This window comes from Budorcas taxicolor, chromosome 16, assembly GCF_023091745.1.
Source record: "Budorcas taxicolor isolate Tak-1 chromosome 16, Takin1.1, whole genome shotgun sequence".
Taxonomy (NCBI): Eukaryota; Metazoa; Chordata; class Mammalia; order Artiodactyla; family Bovidae; genus Budorcas; species Budorcas taxicolor.
Window position 1 is genome coordinate 73922625 of NC_068925.1, and position 9123 is coordinate 73931747.

Consider the following 9123-nt stretch of genomic DNA (forward strand, 5'->3'; position numbering starts at 1 on the left):
ATATCAACAACCTCAGATATGCAGATACCACTCTAATGTCAGAAAGTGAAGAGGAACTAAAGAGCCTCTTGATGAGGGTGAAAGGAGAGTGGAAAAGGGCTAGCTTAAAACTCAACATTCAAAAAATGAAGATCATGGCATCTGATCCCATCACTTCATGGCAAATAGATGGGGAAACAATGGAAACAGTGAGAGACTTTATTTTGGTGGGGGGCGGGGGGGCTCTAAAATCACTGCAGATGGTGACTGCAGCCATGAAATTAAAAGAAGGTTGCTCCTTGGAAGAAAAGCTATGACAAAACTAGACAGCATATTAAAAAGCAGAGACATCACTTTGCTAAAAAATATCTGTAGAGTCAAACCTATGGTTTTTCCAGTAGTTGTGTATAGATGTGAGAGTTGGACTGTAAAGAAGGCTGAGCACTGAAAAATTGATGCTTTTGAACTGTGGTGCTGGAGAAGACTCTTAGGAGACCCTTTGACAACAAGGAGATCCAACTAGCCCATCCTAAAAGAAATCAGTCCTGAATATTCACTGGACGGACTGATGCTGAATCTGAGGCTCCAATACTTCGGCCACCTGATGCAAAGAGCCAACTCAATGGAAAAGACCCCAACGCTGGGAAAGATTGAAGACAAAAGGAGTAGGGTCCAACAGAAATGAGATGGTTGGATGGCATCACCAATTCAATGCATAGAATTTTGAGCAAACTCCAGGAGACAGTGTAGGACAGGGAAGCCTGTTGTGCTGCAATCAGACAGGACTCAGAGAATGAACAATAGCAATGATGATACTGACCATCTTTCGTGTGCTTATTGACTATTTACAAGTCTTCTTTGGAGAAATGTGTATTCAACTCTTTGGCCTATTATTTAATCAGGTTGTCTTTTTGTTGAACTGTTGGAGGAGATCTTTATATATTCTAGATATCAGATACATAATGGATACATGATTTGCAAGTATATGATTTGTCAAATATATTATTTTCTCCCCATTCGTGGGTTGCCCTTTCACTTTGTTGATTGTGTCCACAGATATTTTAATTTTATGGCTTAAAAAAATATTTATTTGTATTTATTTACTTGGCTGCACTGGGCCTTAGTTGTAGCATGCAGGATCTTTAGTTGCAGCATATGAGATCTAGTTCCCTGGCCAGGGATCGAATTCAGACCCCCTGCATTTCAGAGTGAGGAGTCTTAGCCACTGGTCCACCAGGGAAGTCCCAACTTTATGACTTTTTCATTTTGATAAAGTCCAATTTATCTATTTTTTACTTTGTTGTCAGCTTTTTGGGTGTCATACCCAGAAAATCATTGCCAAATCCAAGGCTATGAAACTTTTCCCCCTAATGTTTCCCTGTTTTCTTCTAATAATTTATAGTTTGTGTACTTTAGAGTAAACGTTTGACCCATTTTGTGTTAATTTTTGTATATGATGTAAAGTTAGGGTCCAGATTCATTCTTTTGCATATGAATTTCCAGTTTTCTCAACACCATTTGTTGAAACACCAGAGTATGTAGAGGGGAAAGAATGAATGGTTGGATATTCAGTTCCTGTTGGAAGTGAGAGGTAAGATAGATCAGAATCTAAACACCAGGAGAAAAGTTGAGAGAAGAGAAGAGGACTGCCCCCCCACACACACACAATGCTTTACACACAGGTGCGATTATCTGACCTTCAGTGATCTGTGCCTGTCTCAGAGCAAAGCATCAGGGTTCTGGCGTTCCCTGATTCCCAGCTGAAGGGCCAGTCCAGGGCCCAGATATTGCCAGAGCTGCCTTGCCTTGGAAGACTTCTGTTCTGACCACTCAAGTAAAGCCAGAGAGATTCCTTGCTGGAGTTAAGAAGCAAACCGAGGCTAGAGTAAATTGACCAAAATTGATGATAATTGAGGTTTCAAAGAGGAAACTAATTTCTGACTTGGTATTATGTCTCTTTAAAGTAAAAATATCAAAATTAGCATGTAAATGTGGGTAATTAATGGTCAGTCACTCTTTATACCATTATTTTAATCCTGAAGTCATTAATCAGGTGCCTTCACTGGGTCTGTTTTCTCTCTAGACCTCTTAGTTAGTGGGGCCTGAGTAGCCTGGTGGGGCCTCCTGTCTAGACAGGCAACCCTGAGTACCTGGGAGCCACTCTCCAGCCTGAAGGACTAGTGCTTAGGAGGGATTAGCCAGCCAACTCTTCTTTGTAAATTCAACTATGACTCATAGAAATTATACTGATTCCACAGAGGCACAAATGGTTGTTAAGGCTTAGTTGATAAAGGCTTGAAGACAAAGGAGTGAATTTCTAATTATGAAATTTCAGGCATAGGCAATAATGGGGAAGATTCAAGGGTCTTCTCAACCCTCCTCACCGCCTGGCACAGGCTCTCATCTGCTCCACCTGCGAGGATGTCAGCTCTGCTAGACGGTGATTTGCAATAGTTAGCATTGAGCTAGCAATTGTCCAGCATCTATTTCACACACAGCACAGACTGAATGCTGGGGGAGTTTTCTTTCACGTGGAAAAAGTCTTGTCCTGCAGGAGGTTGTAGTGTAGCTGGGGTTCAAACTATCCATAAATATTGAAGCATGGGCTCATATCAGTAGCCTAAATTCTACAGAACATAATTTAATGTCACTTCCTCCAAGAAACCTTTCCTGACCATACTGGCAAAATTACTCCTTACCCCGTCATTCGCTATTCTAGCATGTCATTTTTTTTATATTTTCCTGTAGCACCACCTCTCTCTGAACCTCTTGTTTTTTGGTTTTTTTATTCATGTTTATTATCTATGCCAGTATTATTCAGGCTAATGGCAAGACATAATACATTTATAGATTGTAAAATAAAGCTAATGGGTTATAACCAGACTTAATTTTTTTTTAACAAAGTGCAATACAATAGAGTAGAATAGAAGGAACACATCATTGGATTTTTATTAAGAATTGTGAACTTGTCGGAAATACTGAATCCGGTTGCTGTGAACAGAATTAAGAGAAACAATGGAAGGTTATGATGAATTTCAGTTGACTAGTACAAGTTATTCTGTCTTCTACTAATAAATAGCTCATTTGAGTTTTTGGTATACGATGTGGGTATGACCATCATTACAGGACAATTAACAAAATATATTTTATATTAACATTATGCAGACTTCATTGTAAAACATTTTTCTGAAAGGGCATTATCAAATAGGATATGTTTCAGGTTTGCATCAAATGTACATTTAATTAAATTAGCATGATGTCCCTTTAATGGGATTTCTCCCTATCATTATAAGAGAAAAGAATGATGGAGGGAAAATTAGAGGAACATCCCAGTTCAACCCAGATATCTAGAACTGCAGACAATCTTGAGAAAAATATCAGCTCTAATAGTAAGCTTCAACTTCGTTGGAGGTGCATGCTAAAAAGAAAAAAAGATCAGAAGATTTTGTGAGGCAGATGATTTACAGCATTTTTTTCAGTGAGTAAAATCCAACAAAAGTGACAAATCCCAATATATTATTTGTAATGACGCCTTCAGAACTAAGAAGACTCTTTGAAGCATAGCATACTGAACTTGTCAACAAGCCTCTCAAACACTTTTAAATGAAAACAAAAGGCAAGTAAGTATTGGCACAATTTCTTAGTTGTTTTACAGATTGTTAATAAGATTTCTGTTGCATATGGTTTGGCAAAAGAGAAAATGGCTCATATAGATGTTAAAACATTACTCTAACATGAAAAGAAATGATGCATGTGATTTTTTTAATGCTAAACCAGCTGATAAATTAAAATTTACAACTCTTTGGGATAATACTGTTTCTAGTTGGGTCTGCATTATTGCAGAATCTTCCAAAGTCATGCTCCTCATGTGGTTAAAATCCAGTATTGAGTCTGAGATCCATCCCCAAAATAGCATGGATGCTATTTTGTTATGTAAGTTACTCAGCTCTTCTGGTTTATGCAAGATGACAAGGGATGTATGTGTGTGTGCATGTGTGTCTATGTGAGTCTAAATTTAACTCCACACACATTGGATCAGATATATTAACAAAACTGGAAAAAAATGCCTCATTGATCAATATCTATTAAACTGGAAAAATAATAAAGAAAGTACGAGAAATGGAACCAGCAGAAATGGCTAGAGAACAAAAAGTTATTTGAATATTGTTAAATCTACTAATAACACTTGTGCTTAGAAATCAGCATCATAGGAATTCTACTTATATCTAGAAATTATTCTGCTGGATCTCATGGAAGTGTTAAAAAAAAGACATGATGGAGGTTGTTATATATATTAAAGACAGGTCATGGACTAGCCAAAATATTGATGTGTTTTGTTCAGATTGGAGTTAGCCAGACCCTCCTGCTGAAGCATACTGAATAAAGTTCATTGACTGTCCTAAGGGAACCCAAGGGGAAGTATTAAGCATAATAAGTAAACTCAGAAATGACAGTCACATTTTTCTAGTGAAAAAGCAATCTCATTTGGCAAGCAATCTCACTTTTAGAGATGATGTTTGGGATTTAGAATTAGTATATTTAACTGATATTGATATTTTTAATGAATTGAAATTTATAACTTCAGGGAGAAAACAACACAAAAATTCAACAAGCTAAACATGTTCAGGATTCCAAGTGACATGTTGTTATGGCAAGTAAGACATGAAAGCGATCACCCTAGCTCCTTTTTGTTCCCAGTATTGTTGCAACATATTGAAAAGGACAGTAAGGACAGAGACTGAAATCAAATTCAGTTCAGTTGCTCAGTCATGTCTGACTTTTTGCAACCCCATGGACTGCAGCACACCAGGCTTTCATGTCCATCACCAACTCCCAGAGTTTGCTCAAACTCACGTCCATCGAGTTGGTGATGCCATCCAACCATCTCATCCTCTGTCATCCCCTTCTCCTCCTGCCTTCAATCTTTCCCAGCATCAGGGTCTTTTCCAAGGAGTCAGTTCTTCGCATCAGGTGGCCAAAGTATTGGAACTTCAGCTTCAGCATCAGTCCTTCCAATGAATAGTCAGGATTGATTTCCTTTAGGATTGACTGGTTTGATCTCCTTGCTGTCCAAGGGGCTATCAAGAGTCTTCTCCAACAACACAATTCAAAACCATCAATTCTTCAGTGCTCAGCTTAGTTTATAGTCCAATTCTCACATCCATACATGACTACTGGAAAAACCATAGCTTTGACTAGACGGACCTTTGTCAGTAATGTCTCTGCTTTTTAATATGCTGTCTAGGTTGGTAATAACTTTTCTTTCAAGGAGCAAGAGTCTTTTAACTTCATGGCTTGCAGTCTCCATATGCAGTGATTTTGGAGCCCAAGAAAATAAAGTCTCTCACTGTTTCCACTGATTCCCCATCTATTTGCCATGAAGTGATGGGACCGGATGCCATGATCTTCATTTTTTGAACGTTGAGTTTTAAGCCAGCTTTTTCACTCTTCTCTTTTACTTTCATCAAGAGGCTCTTTAGTTCCTCTTCGCTTTCTGCCATAAGGTTGGTGTCATCTGTGTATCTAAGGTTATTGATATTTCTCCCGGCAATCTTGACTCCAGCTTGTGCTTCATCCAGCCCAGCATTTCACATGATGTACTCTGCATATAAGTTAAATAAGCAGGGTGACAATATATAGCCTTGATGTACTCCTTTCCCAATTTGGAACCAATCTGGGTAGGGGTATTGTTACATTCCATGTCTCAGTTTCAAATTTGTAATCATTACTTTCCAGCAGAGAAATGATAAATATTAGGAAAATTCCTTCAGATGAAAAAACTATTTTCTTTTTGAAAATTCTGAATCATTGACCTAAACTTGGTGCCCCAAAGAGGCAGATGAATTATTGCAGCTTAGCTCTTCATTTTCACTAAAGGATGATCATAAGGCATTAAATTTGTTACCAATTTTAGGGTGGGATTAAAGAAGACTCCCCATTGCCAGGTAAAAAGAGTAATCACTATTACCATTATGGTATGAACCAGGATTTTCAAACTTTAAAACTGATTAAAACAAAGGAGAGAAACAGGCTTGTGCGTTCATACACAGAGTATTGTCCTTGTATGTTCTGGATAGGAATAAACTGAGAGGCTTACAAGCACCTAGTGCATTAAATAAAATCTTGCCTAATTTTTTATTTTGTATTGCGTATTTGGGCAATTTTTCTATGCTGCATTCAAGTATTCAGTTCAGTTCAGTTCAGTTCAGTTCAGTCGCTCAGTCGTGTCTGACTCTTTGCGACCCCATGAATCGCAGCAATTTTACGTTTTTTTTAACATAGTAAAAGTAAGTGTTATTTTACAAAACTTTTTTATCTTGTTGGGTGGGGAAAAGAGAAGAGAAGGAATAAACTTCTCTGTTATGCAAAAAGCATTCTTCCTGGGAGGTGTGATTTGAGAGGTCAAAAAGCACCTGACCTATCAGTGTCTACCCTGCCCTGAAACCAACCCCTATGCAGTTGTCCCCAGCCTTTTTGGCACCAGGTAACAGCTTCATGGAAGTTTTTCCAGACTGAGTAAGGGGAGGGGATGGTTTGGGGATGATTCAAGTGCATTACATTAATTGTGCCCTTTATTTCTAATCTAATGCTTCTGATGATCTGACGGGGGAATACTGGTCCTCACCCAGAGGTTGGAGACCCCAGCCTCTAGAATATAAACCCCAGAAGGGCAAGAGTTTGACCTGTCCTGTTCACCACCGAATCTCCAGAAGTACGTAGCATAGTGCATAGGACACAGTCAACAAACATGAATACATGAACTAGCTAATTTGGAAAGGGCAAGAATTAACAGTTTGTGATTTATCTCTTGTTTCCATTATCCAGACATCTTTCCCCCTTTGATAGATGTAGGTTTTAGAAAAGATAAAGAAAAGCTGCAAGAGTCATTTCCTGTGAGGGCCTCCAGGTTGGTAAGAACCAGGAAGGGCTCCCTCCTTAGTTTGGGAGGGAATTGCAGATGACCCTGAGTTCTAGACCATAGGAAGCACTGGATGGGAAGTGACTAAGAGAACAGGAGAGATTGTGTGCAGGTCAAACTGCAAGCTTACAACAGACCATTACTTTTCAGACTTCATAGAAAGCAGCTGTGCCTTGTGTAGGGTTGTTGAGCTCTTTTTTAGCTGAGACAGTCTAGTCCCCATCCCTCATCTTATGGAGGTAGAATAAGCCTAAAGTAGGAAGTAGAAATGAGAAATGGTCTTTAGATGCTGAGGGAGGAAACAGTCAAATTTAGGTTTGCCTTCATTTTTTTTTATATATAAAATGGGGATAATATTCGTAGCATATCATTGAGATGGTGTGAGCATTAACTGAAATAATAAATGTGAAATGCTAAGCACAGTGCCTGACCAATAATATGCACTCAGTCATTATCAACTATTATTATTACCATGAGCAATAGAACAGAAGATGTTTGGAAATATTAACTGAGGTTTGATTTCTTTCTGCTTCTTTCCTCTCCTCTTTCCTCTATCATTCTGTCATATTCTATGCATACTCTTCTCTGTCAAGGAGTGGAAAAAGCTGAAAATAAAAAGTCTGTTGAAGGTCTGAATGGATTTATTTTAAACTCGTAGTAGCGTCAACATCTTGAAAAGCAGGACTTTCTTTTATTCCAAAAGCTGTGCATTTTGAGAAAGAACAAAACAAGTGTGAAACTATTTCCTGATTTTTGGTGTGGGGCCCAGTGTACACCCCACAAACCAAATCCCAGGACTAATGACTGATAGAAACTCACTGTTAGGGCAATGTTTTTCAAACTGTGGGTTGAGACCTACTCTTGGATAATAAAATTGATGTATTGAGCTAAAACCAGAATGAATGGAATGCAATAGAAAATACCAGAGTACGTTGCAAGGAGTAATGGTAAATATTGTTTCATTAAGCTGTTGTATGCATGTAGTCACTCATGATATGAAATGTGTTCCCTACTGTAGCCACAGTCAATGAACTTTGCACATGCCAGGAATGCCATAGCAGAGGGCACATGTGTCTATCCTCTCAGAATGTCCCAGGAAGAACAACAGCTCCTGGGAGAACTGCTACATCCAGAATGGTGCTAGGAGAACACAAAAACTGTAGCCTAGATGGTTACACAGAGTTCTAGGCATCTTGCCAAGGTGGGAAAAGATGTGAAAATTTGTTGTGGCCACCATGAGAAAGGAATATGAGACCCTGAGTGAGCCAAATAGACATGAAAAACCCAGAGTCTAGACTAGGATGAAATAGTCAAGGAGAAGTAATGATGGAAACTTGGACTTAGGAACTGATGCTGGCTCAGAATAATGGGGCCATGTGGGAAGATTTGCCATCAGTGGACAGAGCATCATGTTGAGCCAGACATTGCTTTCCTCCCCCAAAACAGGGTAGACATAAGCTCTACTCCCCAGACAGATGTCCTCTACAGCTACAAAGACTGAAAGAAGGAGAAGGACTAAAGAGAAGAAAACTCCCAAATAGCTACCCAAAAGAGATTATATTTTAATCCTGTTTTAAAACAGAATTAGAAAACAGCATGGAGGGAACTTCCCTGGTGGTCCAATGGTTAAGAATTCACCTGCCAACACACGGGACACGTGTTCAATCCCTGGTCCAGGAAGATTCCATATACTGAAGGGAAACTTAGTCTGGGACCACAACTACTGAGCCCACATTCTAGAGCCCATGCTCAGCCACAAGAGAAGCCACTGCAACAAGAAGCCCGCACACCACAACAAAGAGTAGCCCCCGCTCACCACAACTAGAGAAAGCCTCCATGCAGCTACAAAGGCTCAGTGGAGCCAAAAGTAAGTTAATAAAAGAAAAAACTTCGAAACAGGCAAACAAACAAAAAACAGTATGCAGATACCTCAAAAAAATAAAAACAGAAGTATCATAATTCAGTAATTCCACTTCTGGCTATTTATCTGAAGAAAATGAAAAGTTTAACTCAAAAAGATATATATACCCCCATGTTCACTGCAACATCATTTACAACAGCCTGCAGATGGTGACTGCAGCCATGAAATTAAAAGATGCTTACTCCTTGGAAGGAAAGTTATGACCAACCTAGACAGCATATTCAAAAGCAGAGACATTACTTTGCCGACTAAGGTCCGTCTAGTAAAGGCTATGGTTTTTCCTGTGGTCATGTATGGATGTGAG